Source organism: Mycetomoellerius zeteki, unplaced genomic scaffold (assembly GCF_001594055.1).
Source record: "Mycetomoellerius zeteki isolate Tzet28-1 unplaced genomic scaffold, Tzet1.0 scaffold31, whole genome shotgun sequence".
Lineage (NCBI taxonomy): Eukaryota > Metazoa > Arthropoda > Insecta > Hymenoptera > Formicidae > Mycetomoellerius > Mycetomoellerius zeteki.
In genome coordinates, this window is record NW_017257294.1 from 5,090,960 (window position 1) to 5,108,355 (window position 17,396).

General features: G+C 33.2%; 1 protein-coding gene and 1 long non-coding RNA gene across 27 annotated transcripts in view; one reads left to right on the forward strand and one right to left on the reverse strand.

Moving 5' to 3' along the window:
• The window catches only part of slo (calcium-activated potassium channel slo), a 101,676-nt gene that overhangs the window by 62,807 nt on the left and 21,473 nt on the right, over positions 1–17,396 (reverse strand). The window lies entirely within an intron of this gene.
• On the forward strand, positions 16,061–17,094 carry LOC108724664 (uncharacterized). Its single transcript, XR_001936713.1, has 3 exons — positions 16,061–16,149; positions 16,532–16,691; positions 16,927–17,094. It is a non-coding gene; the product is annotated as an uncharacterized lncRNA (long non-coding RNA).

Here is a 17,396-nt window from a genome sequence, read left to right on the forward strand (position 1 = left end):
GCAGACGGTGCAATAACAGGAGCCAAAGAAAAGCGGCGGAAGAGAAAATAGGAAGAAGCGGAGCAGAGACAACGCGAGAGAAGAGACAACGACCCCGCGAGTCGATCTCGTGAATTCGCATGCGACGTATTCGAAATCTCAAGCTCCCCCAATGCATTCCTTTTGTTCAAATTATTTTTAACCGTCCCGTTTTCGCCGCGTTGCGAAAACCATGCGGGAACCAGACCAACCAGACTATGAGCCGAGGCTCGTGGTTTCCGTGCTAGCCGGCAAGCGAGCATTAAAGTTCAGGGTTATCGCGCGCTGAAAACCGTAATAAGAAGCCTACACTCGCCTCTCCCTCTGCGAGCCAACGAACTCCCGCCCTGTCATCGATTTAAATCCTTATCAAACCTGTCGTGCTCCTAACGACCGTTACGGCAAATTGACTTGATAAACGGTCGCACCACGCGAAATTACTAGACGGCGGTTGTTTCCTAAAGCGGCTCGTACCCGCCCTCGCCGTGAACTGAACAATTCCCTGGACGCTGCATTAATAACTCGTTCGATATTCTACGGGATAATGGCTGGAATCGTTATTATGATAAGAATATTTCATGTCGAGTTTTCTTTCCCTCTCCGAGATTATTTTTTGCAGGATTTCCGTATGCAGGACATCCTGCAAAAACAATCCTGCAAAAGTTGTATTTTTTTATAAATAACAAAGTCCGTATCGTAGAAAACGTTTTAAAACGCGCGGACAAACAAAAAATTCTAACAAGTTCTGCACCGCAAGAGTTCAAACAAATAACAAAGTGTTTATTTCAATAGTTTTCTAGGAACAAGTTCCTTAATTTCTTAATTCTGATCGACATTGTACTTAAAATGAATTATTCTCTTCTTTGTAAACAACGAGAAGATGTAGTATTTCGAAATTAATTTAATTGATTTAATTAACTATATAGAAAGCAAAATCTTTATTAATAATTCCAACACATTCAAACAGCGCAAATTGGACTAATTTTACTATTAGAATGTAAATTTCATTCATTTTCGGATTAACAGAATATAATTTGAAAGTTGATTGTTATTAATCAAAATTATAAAATCGTAATAAAACATTATAACACCTTCAGTTGTTTTAAAAATATTCACATAATCATTCAAATGTATTTCACTCGCTATGCTTCTGTTTACAATATAAATATTACTTCACAATTTAATTTATATTTCATGTGCCACATATTATCAAAGCTTGTAACAATTTTACACGGTTACGAGGCAATGTAGCGTGTTATAAAAAGAATTAAGCTAAAGTAGGACAAACGATTAATGGTTTCACACTTCATCAATATCGCTGTTACAACTTACTCTATTGATACAAATTTTTTTAAATATATATACGCTTGTAATATTTGCCGTTACAGAAAGTATTACTGTACGGCTAATAAATTACAAGAAGAAGTATAAAAGTCAGTATAAAAGTAAAAGATAATATTTTAATATTTCATATATTATGGAAAATAATTCTGAGCTCTTTTGAATTTAAATAATAAAAGTATAAATGAATTTAATGTGAAAATTGTTTATTATAATATTGTAAACATTGATACAATCTTTTAATAATTTCTATTCAACTTTCTAATGTAAAATAACTGCCATATTAGTTATTTAAATTTGGCAATGAATTTTTACTTTTCAATTGATACTAAATCCATTTTACACGAATGGAACAATTACAGATTAAATTATCAAGATGTACCAGTAAAAAATTAAAAGACCGAGAGTTTCTGATCTTCTGTGAAATTTGTTAAGCAGAAATTGATTTAAAATTTATTAAAGGCTTTGTGACTCTTTCTCTCTCGATACGATATCTCAGATGCTGCGTCGTGCAGGGAAACCAAGTTTACGGATCTACGATCTCAAATTTGATGAGCTCGTATAAACGGGCACTGTATCGATCTCTCGGACACCGGATTTACGAGAAGCTTTTATTATGTTTGCGCTGAGAGAAAGACAGAGAATATCCTGCTAGGCGGAAGATCCATAGATAAGCAATGGCGTTAAGAGTACTAGTGTAAAAATAGAGATCGTCAAGGAAATGAAAGAGAAATAGATATAGAGAGATAGATAGATAGATAGAGAGAGAGAGAAGCATTTCTCCGATATTACTGATAAGTGAGGCAAAGGACGTAGAAAATTCAAGGCAGTTGCAAACACGAAGTCGATGCGCCGCCAACCAGGTAGACGCACGTAAAATGCCGCAACATGTCGGCCAGGAAGCTTCCGCGCAGGAGGCGCAAGTATATGGTACACGTATACACGTAGCATAAATAAATAAAAAGGCGTAGCTTATGTACTCTGCTGGCCGATCGATTTCGTCGGTTGGCTTCGTTCCAGATATTCCTTCGTTAGATTTTCGAACAACTTCACTGCGCGTCGCGCGAAACTACCTGCCTTCCGGCGGCGTGAAGTTAAAACAAGCGCGGTTATCCCCCATTAACGAGGAGCAGCTACAGCTCTTCGTTAAACGAGAGAACGAAGTTTGACCTGGTGAGTCAGGCTGTGGATTCGCGTTTAAAAATCGTCACAAAAATCATCGTCCAAATCCGTCGGAAATTTGTTTTGGTACATTAGTGTCTCTTCGCTCTGTTGTCCTCAATATTGCTGACGTTATTCAGACTCATGAAATACTAGTCGCTGATTTTTATATTACTGTTATTTTTATCATTTCGTAACACTCGATTATGAGCAGCACATTTTTATGAAATATAACCGGAATAATTACTGTTGTTGATTATATTCGACGTTAGAATAACTTGACGTTATCGCAGATAATTTCCTGAGCATATTACGTTACACAAAACTTAATTTTCCAACGAGATAAGATTCGTAACGATCTACAATTTCCAGCAATATTTTATAATTTTATAATATATTTCTTCTACTAAAAATAAACTTTTAATTTATGTAATACATTTTCTCCTGAATATGATAATGTTTTTCCTTTTCTCTAAATATCGATTAATTGTACAACTCAATTAAAAACCACACACTTAACATTTATTTGAAATAGCTAAAACCATTAATATTTCTACTATTAATGTTTTATAAATGTTCGTGTTCCAAAACATTACTTCCGTATATCAAATCGATTTTTAAAAATCAATTTACTGCAACCCATCAACTTATTATAGTAAATTGATTTTTTAAAATCAATTTATTTTATGGCCACTAAAAAGGTATTAAAAACGCGTCAAAGTCCAACATTTCTTTCCTCATCGAGGACATGGCGGCCTAAAAAGAATTGTATACATACTACTATAGTTTCCATAATTCCTCGTGGTACAACAATAAAGTACAAGCTTTATTCTCGTTGCCCAACGAAGAAATGCGAGGCATTCCGACGGAATAATTCAGAGATGCCCCGAATGTCGAGCTCCCTCAAATTCGAAAGATATCCTACCGGAAATCGACACTCATTTGACATCCCCAACAGAATACATTCTCCTCGCGGTAAGGAAGTAACCTCGCAGCGAGCGTCAGTGCCTCACACACGGCCTGCGAATGCGCACGTACACGCTACAGAAGCGCGGCCCGGATCTCCGGATGCATCGTTCCAGCATGCAGCACTACGGCCGGCGTGCCGTTGCTGCACTATAGGAGATATCTGGGTCATCCGAAAACGGTTGCAGGGGTCGTGCCGAGGGAATTTCTCGTTTCGTTTCTTTGAAAAATCATGCGGGCAAGACGAGAGCGAGAGATAGCGGGCCGTCTTCGAGAAGCGTCTTTCGCAAAATTCACCGAATTTGCGAATCGGCACAAAGGAAAAATTCAAACGTACTGAACGAATCGCCTAATACTCCGAAAAATTCGCTGGCGGATAAAGTGGGTCGCGCGCGAAGTAAAAATTATTACTCTGTCCAGAGAATAATAAAGTGCAGCGTATAAACGGATATACCGGATATATTCTCTACATTAAATTGTCATGGGTGTTAAATGGTTTTACCAGTGTTTCACCGCTAACTTTTATCGCGCTGACTTTGTAATATCGATTCCAAGTATATTTAAAAGAAAAGACACACTTAAAATTTTATTCCTTCTTTTAGCAAGAATTATTTATCGATGAATAATAAAATAAAATAACCACTTGGGCTTCATCATCATTTATTTTGTGAAAGTAACATCTGCATTTTCTGAGCAAAAACTAAATAAATAAAATTTTTTATTTACGGTACAAATTATCATCCCACACAAATAAGTGGTTTATCTTAAGCTTGAGCTTTTTGAGAAAAGAATATGTAACATAATTGAGAAATTTTTTCTCTTTAATTTTTTATATTTTATTAAGTTACTAAATAAAAAAAAAAGAAGCAAGAGATTGTATTCGGAGCAACAATTGTTATATTTCAAACGTGTAAATTAGCTGTCGCGAAATCAGTAGCTAATTAACGCTAATTAGGCTACCAGTGCTAGATGCATATTGTAGCAACAGAGAAACCATAGTTAAATGGTTGTCAGCCACATAAACGACTTACTACGTACTCATGACGGATACTGAACAGTCCCACCGTATTCTATTCGTTCTGTGCAGCCGGTTGAATATGCATCCTTTGGATAATAGTGTCGAGAATATTGTGATCCTGTTACAATTGTAAGAGGTGCAAGGATATCTTTCGAGTATATGTATTGCCCGAGGAACTGTTCCCAGCGTTCTCCAGTCAAATCATAAATATTCATGATAGTCATGTCGTAAGATATTAATGGCAAATAATATTTTCTGAATGTAAAGAAAACGGTTTTAGTTGTTACAAGAGCCCGGCTTGGTTAATTGTTTCACATGCGAGAATAAGATTCCTCCGTTTAAGCCGTCGCGACGGGTGACGCTGAAAATAGTGCACTACTTCATAACGCAGTGAGTCACACGTTGATATACGTATATTCAGATCGAAATTCGCGATGCACCTATAGTGCCTCCGCTCAATGCATCGCGTAAATTCTCACGGAAATTACCCAAACGCATCGTCGCTCCAAATTCTCTTCTTTTCTTTTTCTCCTTCTTTTTACATATATTCAACGACAGTCTTCAGAATTTCCTCGCGCTTGACAGCGACGCGGAAAATTGTGTCTCGCGATATTATGAAACATTTTTTTATTCATCTAGAAGATTGAGATACGGCACCGATTCAACGACGTTTCCGAATGAAGGAACATGATGACATGCACATACATACGTATGTACGTATGAGGATGCTACTCTCATCATCGTATCTAAGCGTCACCCTCGTTCATCTTGATGACTAAAGCCGGGTCGCGCGCTTTTAGTGCAACCCTAATCAAACGAGCGGCTTACCTCGCCATCCCCGGGGTGGCGGTTCATTTAATTAAACGCCCCGTTCTAACGTAACTTTCTATACCGTCGGAAGGAAGTTTATTTCGCTAAAGCTACATCCCGCAGCTTCGTGCTAATCAATGTAAAGTTGACACGACATAATTAACGATTCTGGGAACGCTGGAATTGAATAGATACACGAATATTTTCCGCTTCATTACAATATGCAAATCTAAGAAGATAGTTTTATCTTATTTCAGTACAGGTCGTTTGTGCTTTTAACGTTAGAATCGCCGATGTGATTTGGATCCCGCTAATCATTTCAATTGTTTGTTTTTATGTTAAGTTACCTACAGCACAGAATATTAAAAATATATGAATATAATACAGATAATTTTAAAGATTATAAAAATAAACAAGGCTTAGAAACGAGCAAAAATTAAGGAGTTCAAAGATCTTTATTATTCAAATAATAATAATAAAATATTAATAAACGGGCAATGAGAGCATTCACAACGCAGTACTTGGAGCGCAATACATGTAATATATTTTCAATATTTTTTACATTACGTGTTACAAAGTTCTTGGACGGTCAAACAGGCAGAGACTATATCCAACATTGCGGATTGGAATATTATATGAAAATTATATAGCATTGCTGAAGATGGTTTGAAGTAAAGCGAAACGTCCAAGAACTTTGTAACACGTAATGTAAAAAGTATTGAGAATATATTATATAATATGTATTGCGCTCCAAGTACTTCACTGTGAATGCTCTTATTGCCCATTTATTAATATTTTATTATTATTGTTTGTTTTTCGAGAGCCCTATCAAATATGTATTCTTTATTATTCAATAAAAAAATAATGGAATTAAGCAAGCGAACATTTTAATTTTTTACTTATCTCTTGTTTATTCTGATAGTCTTTCAAATATACATATACGAGCATACTGTGTCTTTAACACTTTTAAATAATTCTAATAATACAAATAATATCAAAATAACTCTTCACTATTCAAGAATAAGGATAGGATTATTAAATTGATACTTTCAGACTTGTAGATATCATCGGTGATTCTATAGTATATATAGAGAGTGTTAGTGGAAATATGCGAATTTCTCGCAGCGAGAGAAAAATAAATTTTATGAATATTTTCAAAAGTGCGAATTTTTCATATTCGCGCGCAGAGTGATAAAATTACGACGGCTGTATAATCGACAGTTTATCATATTTAAATGCATGATACATCTTTTCTCGTTTAACAACTTTCTTAAAATTCCTAGGTAACTCTGCTCCTTGCTTTTAATACAAGCAACCCAGATTCAACATCGACAAGTTCAACGACGATGTGCCAACTGAGAACAACACAATTCTCATTAATCATGACGTAAACTGCAATATACAGGTGCTCCGATGTACCCCGCTCCGTGCTCATTTCCGATTTTCTTCAGTGTCGTTCGCGCTGCCGAGTCTTGCGCACTCCGCAAGGGGAGGCTGAGTTGAGACTTGCGTAACATGGCGCATAGTTTTGCGAACGAAGTCCGCGTCGATTCGATTTTACCTCGATGATTTGCCCTCGTTACGACGGTAAGTGTTAGGTGACGATAGCCGTACGCATGGTCGGAGGGGGCCATTATCACTGTGACCGATATCGATTTTAATTCCTCTCCAATCTCCAACCCCTCTTTTGCAATTGACTGTACCGACGGTGCGAACGTTACCAGGTTAACCAGGTACTGGGTACAACTGTACCTGTCGAAAGCGGGGAGTAATAGAGAGGGAAAAAAGGGCACAGAGAGGGTGAGGTTTGCGTTTGAACTGCGTTTGAATCTGCCACAACGAGTCTCCATCCCTCTTTTTGGAAGAACGGTCGAGCGTTCGACTACCCACCATCGTCACCAGCTCGCTCCCACCATCAACTCGTTCCGCGGGAATATGGGTTACTGGGTTATCATCGCCAGCGGTGGCTCGTCCTTCTCCGTTGCCGGAAGCTTTTCCAACCAATTGCTCCTGCGAAAGGACAACGACGAAAACCAAGGAGGACCCGAAACTACCCAACAGTATAATTCTTCTTCAGTGGGTATAGATATTTCGGAGAAAATTGCCGATACGAGGATATCGGAACCTCTCTTCCGCGGGATTGGCTACATCGATTTTTCAGGATGTCCAGGAGAAGCGTATATCATGCGTCTTCGTTATTTGTCATTTGGGACGAATTTGTCATGAGATAATAAATTTTTCCCGCTTCTTAGAACGTTCAAATATATTTCTAAATAAATCTTCTCTAATTATTCCTTTCTACGTTATGATAGGTGAATCTGTCATAACCATTATTTTTAACTTGGAACAGCTATAGCAACAAAGTCCAGAATTAATGAATAAATAATTGGATTATCAAAAAAGCACTAACTGAGTTTCTGCATACTTTCACTGGATTGTGTAAAAGTGGCAGTAAAAATTAACAGACGTCTATAAATAAAATAGTTATAAATATAATATAATTATTCATTAAATCAATTTCCGAATAAGTTAATCTAAGCATTACATTTTTCTAAGCTAAAGCTGTTAAAAAGCTTATAAAAGCTGTTAAAAGTTATAAAGCTCTATGTGTTTTTTTCTATATTTAACTAGTGTACATTTAATATATGTTTGAAATTTGGTGAAAGCGAGAAGGAAAGTTCTAGTGCAGTTCAGTACAGTAATAAAAAAAACCTATATAAGACGGGATATTTTTTAAACTTTACTTCTCCTTTTCTTCATTGATTATTTTATTTTTTTTATCTTATTTGTTGCACATTATGTTCTTATAATAATAAATAAATCATTACTTCTTTTCATTCTCAAGTATTTGGGATGTAGTTATTCATGTTTGTAGCTTTGTCTCTCTAGCAATGTTTTATGGATCATGTATATGTATTAGATCAGAGTTAACAATATTATATGCAGAAGACACGATTCTAACAGCATCGAGGCCTTATGCATCGACATATAAACTACATGGTATTACTTTTTTTATATCTGCAGCGAAATCCAAATGAATGTAAGTGGATATTCTTGAATCCTTATAAACTGCTTTATGAGCAATCCGTTGAATCTGCTCATTAAAGACGTATTAGACGATTCACTCTATCCTGGAATAATGCGTTAGGTGACATGTATGACGTCCGTAATTCAGATCGCGAACACACATGCTAATTAGTCTGTTCGACATGAGTCGACGCTAGGCTGTTCTTGTAATTACACATATCTTTGGACAGCTTGTATTATCTTATGAATTATGCTCCTTTTCATTCCATCGATCTTCCGGAATACAGAGCGCTGTCTGATAGACTAAGAGAAAGGATAAAATACAATACCTACATCAAATAGAATTGCATGATTACGGAAAAAAAATATCTCTGCTAACTCATTTATGTTTTGCTTTCACATGATTGTACTGTTAGTTTCTAAAACATTCTTAGAAACGTCTAATGTGTATAACATAGGAAAATTCATAGAGATGTGGTTTTGTAAATTTATGAAATTAATATATTATACGTAACATTAATTTGTGTTATAAAATTATGAGAGACGTTAAGCATATTATGAAAGATTACTTTAATGTGTATAAATAAGAGGGATTTGTTTTTTGTTTTGTTAGATAAGTTAATGCAAAATGAGTTTTAATACTCATAAATAAGAAATAGAGAACTTTCTTTTACACATTACATCGTATCGCGTAAAGTGCATCATAATCGTGTGCCTCAGGGAGCTATCTGATTTGCCATGAAGGCGACAATCTGACCTATCGTACTTAACTATAAATAAAGATTGCTATTCTTATTTTAGCGCACGAATTAGCGTGGGTCTCGGGCAGACTCGTCACGAGCTGCCCTCGCTATTTTCGTATCGCGAGATGTGTAGCCGAAGTGTCTAGCGAAATTATTAACAACCTTCGATCGTTTCAATCGTTTATTTGTTTAAAAGACAAATCTGATAAAAATCATTTGAATGATTGTAAAAAAAATTAGGCCAAAATACGTTCGCTTAAGATAATTGCGATAATCAATAACTTTAATACAATAGCTTTTGAAATAAAAGTATACTACGATGATTAGAAAAATATCTGATTTATTTTGATATCGAAAAGTACGAATGCGCATTATTACATTATACGATTTAAGTATGTAACATTGATTCTGAACATTTGATTTTAATTACTAAAACGCATTAAACGACTCATGGTAAGTCGTCGCCATGCAAAAGTTTTATATCCCGAGATGGCATACTCCCAAATATTCGTCGTTTCGCGCCAACGGCAGATTCGGGCAAGTTTTTATCGTCATGCTATTTATACGAGAAAGTAAGCCCCGGAAATCTCTATCGGCCGCAAAACGAGATCGTTCGTTGCAAAAAGGAGGCCGAAACCGGAGCACAAATTATCGTACTGTTATCGTTATCGTAGCGTACCGCATGCCTTCAATTGCGATGACTGCCAAATACGATGTTCACTATAATTGGAAAAGACAAGCATAAGATTTTAGCGACGACATCAATAATTCTAATGTTTCTGACAGTGAATTTATACAAAAGAAATTTAATGATTGCAGAACAATATTAACAACCGATAAGAAATGAAAGTTAGTTTTTCTTTTAATTTTATTTATAAAATATGTAGCATTAAGTAATTTCGCTCAGACTATAGTATGTAGATTTTTTTTAGCAATATTAGAATTTATTTTTTCTTAGAAAAGAATTTTGTAAAGAATTTAATTGCAATATGAAAACAGAACAACTACATAACTTTATAAAAGAATTAATCTTAAATTTGAGCGCTTTTCAATCAGTTCTAAAAAAGAGGATGAATTTAATAGAATTTTTTTTACACTAACAGTCAGATTGTTGCGTTTTCTCGATTAAATTCGCCACTCTAATTGAACTACATATTGTATAAACAAAGCTAACCACACTCTCGCGACTAAAAGTGAATAAAAGGTCGGTGATATCACTGCTTCTGTCATCTCCTGTTCCGATTTTTTATTTTTTCCTGAATCAGCGCTAACTGTTGCATTGAATACAATTGTTCTCTTCTTCAGGTCAAGTATTTATTTTACTGTACAAAAAAGAATATGTATCAACTTGAATATATGTATCAAATTGAATTTGTGAACGTATTCACAAATATAATTTCTTCTGACGCAAATACTTGATACATTTAGTAAGTAAAGAAGATTATAATCAACACTATTATGCTTTGAACAAGCGTTCATAATTTTTAGCATTGTGGCAATAAATCTGTTTTTAATCACGCTATAATACGCGAGATAAAAATATCACGGAGAAGCACATCCTCTTTCTTTCTCTCTCTTCCTTTTTCTTTCTCTCGTGGTTGGTTAGTGAACTTTGAATAGGACAAACAGCTGTTATTTCTTTTCTTTCGAAGTGGCTGTACCAAAAAAATAAACTTAATCGAAGACGCATTATACGTGAAATATCTATTTGTAATGCAATATGAAATTTTAATCACAAAACAAATAAAAGCATTGTATGTAAATTCTATTTGCTACATTCAAAGCACAAAAACATGTTTTTATACACACACATTTATTTACAGACATTGTCCTTTCTAATTATTCGTATTATATTCATATTATATTTGTAATATAATATTTACATTAATTTTAAAATAATTAATATGAGTATACATAAGTACTTTTTTCCTGATATTAGTATATTTATAGAAGTGTTTTTCACACTCTTATATTAGAAAAAAATAAAAAAAATTTTATATCAGAGCATCAATGTTTTGTTTAATTAACGAAAATTAAAGACTTAGATTAAACAGTAAAATTAATAAATTTTATAATGTATGTTGGTAATTTATAATCTTTTATACATATTATGGTTTCACAATATTTTATACGTTGATAATATTCGATACTCGGTAGTTAAGCTATAAAATGAATAAGTTTTATAATATTTTATACAATATACTATTGTTTTCTGATTAATATTCCAATATATTATGTAGCTTTTGCAATAAAAAAAATTGAATTTTTTAGTTTATGAAATGCATTTAATAAAATAGAAACAATAATAATAATAAACGATAAAATATAATATGAAGTCATATAACTTAATATTTAATATAAACTTTTATGCATTAAATCTTTGAAAACTTCGTATAAACCTTCCTTTCTAACGCTCGCAATATTTATCTTTAAAAAACTTCCCAATCGAGAGTGTACTACAAATATTTATACAAGCTCTTGTACCAACACAATCCAAAAACGAAACAACATCCAACAGACAAGTTCTGTCTGTTTCAACAACTTGCCGAGATAAGTCCATGTTGAAAAAAGTTTTAATAATAGTTTATCTCGATATAAATGAAATAAAAAGTATTCGTTTTGTTTGGTTGGCACAAACCGCTTCGGTTAGATGTCACCTGATAGCAAAATGCAACAAACGTAACTTTGTGCAACTCTTACGCAATACCTTATAAATGATATTTAAGCTTACGACCAGATCGTGGTCGAACATGTAACGGCCATAAATTGTCATATAATGTGTACAGGAAACTGTAGTTCGCTTACTTTGCGGATCTATTTGTAATTGTTTTCTCAAGGCTTGGCGTTGTTGAGTCACACTTTCATTTATATAAGCGAACTAGCGCGTCCCCTAATGCGACACTGTGAAGAACCCGGAAATCTTATGAAAACAGAATTAAACACACGATAAAGTTATAAATAATGTCCCGGATGATTTATGCTTTATTGCATTTTGATAATATCTGCACATATCAATACAAGCATTATATTACTATAATAAAATTGGAGGAAAAAAACTTCTTTTTTTTCTTCCTCTTGTAATTATCTTATAAATTATAATTATTTAATGAAAAGGACACATAAGCTACATAAGTTTATGTGACGATGATTTCCATTTGATAATAAAGTATGTGTCACGAGGCTGTTGCAATTGCTTTAATTATTTAATAAGCATTATATATATGTTTCTATAATATTTATTATTAAGCACTTTATTGATTACATACTTTAAATTAAATGTTTGTTAATTTTGTAGAAAGATTACTATCTAATAAAAAAAATTTTTTAGCACAATTTAATCAGAGTATTTAATGAAAAATTTTATCTTTCTTTATTTATACACATATCTTGAATAATTGCAAAAAATATTATGCATTTTTTTTATCTAGAACATCTCTTCGATATAAAATAAAATTTGTAACAATTATTTAAGATATATAAATTAATAAAGACAATATTCTTCAGGTAATTAAATATTATAATTAAAATTGCGTTAGATAATTTTTTTTGTCAAATAATTGTAACTAATCTTTCTGTAAAATTAATAAACATTTAAACAATAAGAATCTTATTTTAGACCTTACCATGTGAGAAACACAATTAATAATAAAAATTAAACAGCCTATACCGATCGATTAAACTAAATCTTTAATGCTTAAATAATTCAATGTGAATTATATATATATATATACTATATATGTATTTGCATATATACCATATTTGTAGTCCTTCAAACTGCGCGCCGAATTGGTTTTCCGAACTTATAAACGCAATTAAACTACTGGAATAATATCACGAATTAAATTAAATTGACAAGCAATTCTTAAATAATTTTGATACACAATCAGGCATCATATTAGCAAGATATTGATATGCTGATAAACTGTAAATAAATTTATTGCGAACAATATTATCTCGGCCGGGAGTCGAACCCGAATCTCTTTTATTCCGTACGAGAGTCCTAAGCCATTAGACTACCGAGGCAATAATAAACATTTAATTTAAAATATAATTGACGAAGTATTTAATAGTAAATATTATAAAAATATACATCTAAAGCTTATTAAATATTACATTATAAATAATCATCTCGTGATATGTGCTTTATTATCGATGGAAATCATCGTCACCTATAGCCTATCATGTTCCATAACCAAACTATCGGTTTTCTAATGAGCAACCATCGCCATTATTACTGTGGTACACGCTGTACCATCATAAACGAGGATGAAGGTATAGATTCTACTGATTAATAATTCCAATCAAACCATGCACGTTATATATATATATATATATTTCTGTTGCGTTGTCCCATTTGTAGTGCCAATGAACGATCGCAAATTAAATTTTAATTTCAAATATGTTAGGCAAAAAGGTAATTGATACTAGTATAAAAAAGTAGTATTTACTTGTTGATAAGTAACCATTTTGGGAAAATATCTAACCAGAAAAAAATGCCTAATTTTATTATCTTTATGAGTAGTAAAGTAAAGATATATATTTTTAACGAATTCTCTCTCTCTCTTTCTCTCTCCAGAATAAATTTTCTGTAGCAAAAATGTTGAATGAAAACATTACCTCATACTACAACTTTTCAACTTAAAAAAATTGAATTTTTTACCAAGTACATACAACCAGAATTAAAGTTCTGGTGATGAAAAGTCAACCTGAAATTAGCCGAAGAATGAAGTTTTATTATCTACTTACATCCTTGATATTTAAGTCGCTAGAAATTCTGTATATATTTTTAATATAAAATGTTTTCTTAGTTTTTCTCAAAAAAAAAAAAAAAAGTTTTCGGTATTGAGAAATCTATTTCAAAGCAAAAGAATTTATCGTTAAAATTTTTCGAATAGAAAAGATTCTTAAGGTGAAAATTAACAAAAATTGCAATATTTCAAAAATTTAATATTTTATAATGTTAAAAGTTCAACATATATTTATCTAATTATTAATCTTTGGTGATAAATAAAAATTATATCGCAAAAGCAGGAAACTTTCACACAAGTAATAATTCAAAGTTATAATATAAGTAATATCATTCAAGTTATAATAATGTACTTATAAATCCAATCCTATTCAATTCTTTTTCCTGAAAGATTTTAAAAGCCTTTCGAAGTTAGCGAAAAGTCGGATCGCGTTCCTTTACTGATACCATATTCTGGCACACGTATTCCCAATGATTGATGAACGAACGGAATACTCGAACAAATCTCTTAAGAGCCGAGTGAAAATTACTACATTCAAAGAGATGGCTCCTATCCGCGAAATAGGCACGTAAAGCATAGATCGATCTTTTAACGGGCAAGGTGAATTATCGATAATAAGCCTTGGCTTTCTGAAATTTGTGTCATTCAAAGTCGAAAAGCAAGGAGACCTAGAAGGGGAAGGCTGCTTTTACTTCGAATGAATCGGATAGATGTACATACGATTATCTTCTCCACCTCCGGCGTCGTGACAAATCTGTTACATTCTTGGAAACGGATACTGGCCAGCTGCCAGCCGCTGCTAACGACTTTTCTTCCAAATATGATCCATATCTCCGATCCGCCCACATTCGAGAGAGGATCATGAATTTGCACATATAAATGTGTTCTCTTAGTTTTTCAAGACTTTCAGGAAATGAGCGTCAGAGATATATTTTGTGATAAACGAAAATCTACAATTTTCCATTAATATCTCAAAAAAATAAAAATCTTTTGTAATTGCGATTCGGTCCTATAAACTAGAGCTTTATTTTACCTAAAATTTCCCTTAGGCAAATTAATTTTGACAGAGAGAAAGGATATGCCCTACGTAAACAAGCGTTTAATAAAATTGGTCCAAACGTAATGAGCCGTTAATGCAGAACACCGGAAAACATTCCCACCCGTTGGCCGCGATATACCGTGAATCCATAAATTATCGGCACTTGCTGGTAAACACGCGAAAGTGTCAGCTTCGGTTTCCGCCAATTGGAAATGACCGAATTATGGTACTAGTCCGATTCGGCGCCTTCGCCAACAGCGAAGAGGAGGAACAGGAGGAGAAAGAGGAAGAAAAGGATGCGCCCATAGAAACTGGAACGCCAACGTAAAGTGCGCCGTAAAGGGGCTAAGTTCTGACATCCAAAGAGTTGTTCTTTGATCAGTAACTCCACTCGCGCGCGCGACAGAGAGAGAGAGAGAGACGGTACTACGTTGAGCCTTCAGCGTACGTGATCTTCACGCTCATATGGTACATTTCAACAAATCGTCGACGGCAGCGATACGTCTCATTGGCCCCGACACTGGACGATATTAAACCACAAAGTTATGTCGAGGTTCCCTCTATGTAGATAAATGTATAAAATTTGTTATAATAAACAATACTATTCAGCATCAATTAATTTTTAAATATTTTAACGAACTATTCTTATTTTTTAGACATTTAAGAAGCATTGCCTTATGAAAGGATATAATATACATATAAAACATGAGGAAAGTTTTAACAATCCTCTATTTTATGAAAATTTAATTAATTAAATTAGATTCAGTTGTGAATGAGAATCACTATTTTTATTCCTAAATTTTATAAAATCTATTCGAATCATGTTTTTTTGTGTTGAATTGTTTGAAGATAAATTTTGAACAAAAAAATTGAACAAAAATTTTTACTTCGTTCACAATCGATAAAGAAACCAAGATTTAATTACATATTATCAGAAAAAATATGGTCGAATCTTATATGCAATAATTCAAGAAATTCAAGAAAATAAACCAAAGAAAAAAGTTTTATTAAATAGGTCAACTGTAGAGTTGTGTGCTCTCTCTCTCTCTCTCTCTCTCTCTCTCTCTCTCTCTGTATCTTTCTCTCCTCCTCTCTTGGACGTCGGCTAAAGGTTAAATTCCAATTATAGCATGCGGATAAATAGGTGGCTATCGTTCGTATGAAACGATCTCTCAGTCGCCGACGAGACGATGAGTAGATACTCCGCAAGAAGATACAACAACTGTCAGTAAAACAAATTACAATCCGGATGTTGATAGACCTTTTCGTGAATTATCGGTAAATAAATTTTTGTAATCATTCCAATTTTATTGGCAATATACTTTCCTATCATTAAATTTATTTATATTTCTTAATTTTTTTAATAAAAAGTTTTCATTTGTATACTGTTTTCATTTAAGAGTTTATATGGAATTGACATGCAAACGTAGATATTCAAATTGAACATATTAACGAAATTATTATTATTATGTTATTATTTTAAAATATCCCAAAGTTATTATTTTAAAGTTAAAATGTCATGTTCTTTTACACGACTGTCGCTGAAAATTAAATCAAATCTTTAGTTAACTTCTACTTAAAATTCCAGTCTGCGAATCTTATTTGAGTTAGGGCAAATCTACATTGAGTATAAAAATCGCAATAACCTTCTCGGATACAGATAACCGCACCGAAAGCGCCGCTTTTCGAATTAACAGTTAAGAAGCGCCTGAAGATGCAAATGTAATTCAATCTTGGAGCGCGCTAGGATTTGTATAAATCTGCTAATGAAATCCAAGCGCGAGATATCTCAAGAAGAATGACGTCGATGAATAAAGGAGGTAAAGAGAATTTCTATAATTGCGAAGGCAGTGTTAATCAGATTCAATCACGATTGTTGTACAACCTCTGCGCGGCAATTTCCTTGATTAAACATGCTGTAAGAACAGATATTGCAGCTGCTATTTTCAACTATGATTCGTCACTCAAAACACGCAGACATTTTATATATTCTTAAAAGACAAGGTTATACATATAACGACTCTTATATGCGCATGTTTGGCAAATTGTTTAAAGGTCAAATGCCGATCGTGACAGCCTGCTAATTACAGCTTGCGTCTTGTCTACCGCAGACTATATTTAACAACGTTGTCAATGACTGCTATTGATGTTCCTAAGTGTGTCCTGTGCAAACACGACGAATTCAAAATTGCGAGCACGTAAAACAAAGTAATGATAACATTATACAGCAATAACATTTATGTCATGATATAAAATCTAAATTATGTTTAATATACTATCAATCTTTCAAAAAATATTTCATATATATATATAGTGTATATATATATATATATACTTTGACAACTCAGCTCATTTTTTCAATTTCTCATTAAAAAATATAATATTAACTATTTTGATAATTAATAATGAGTTGAAATTTATAAAGAATAAGATTTTGTTATTTATTTAAATCATAGTTCATCGAGATATCAGTTGTTATATAATTCTGAGTTCATTAAGATTGTTTATTAAGACTTCCAATTTAA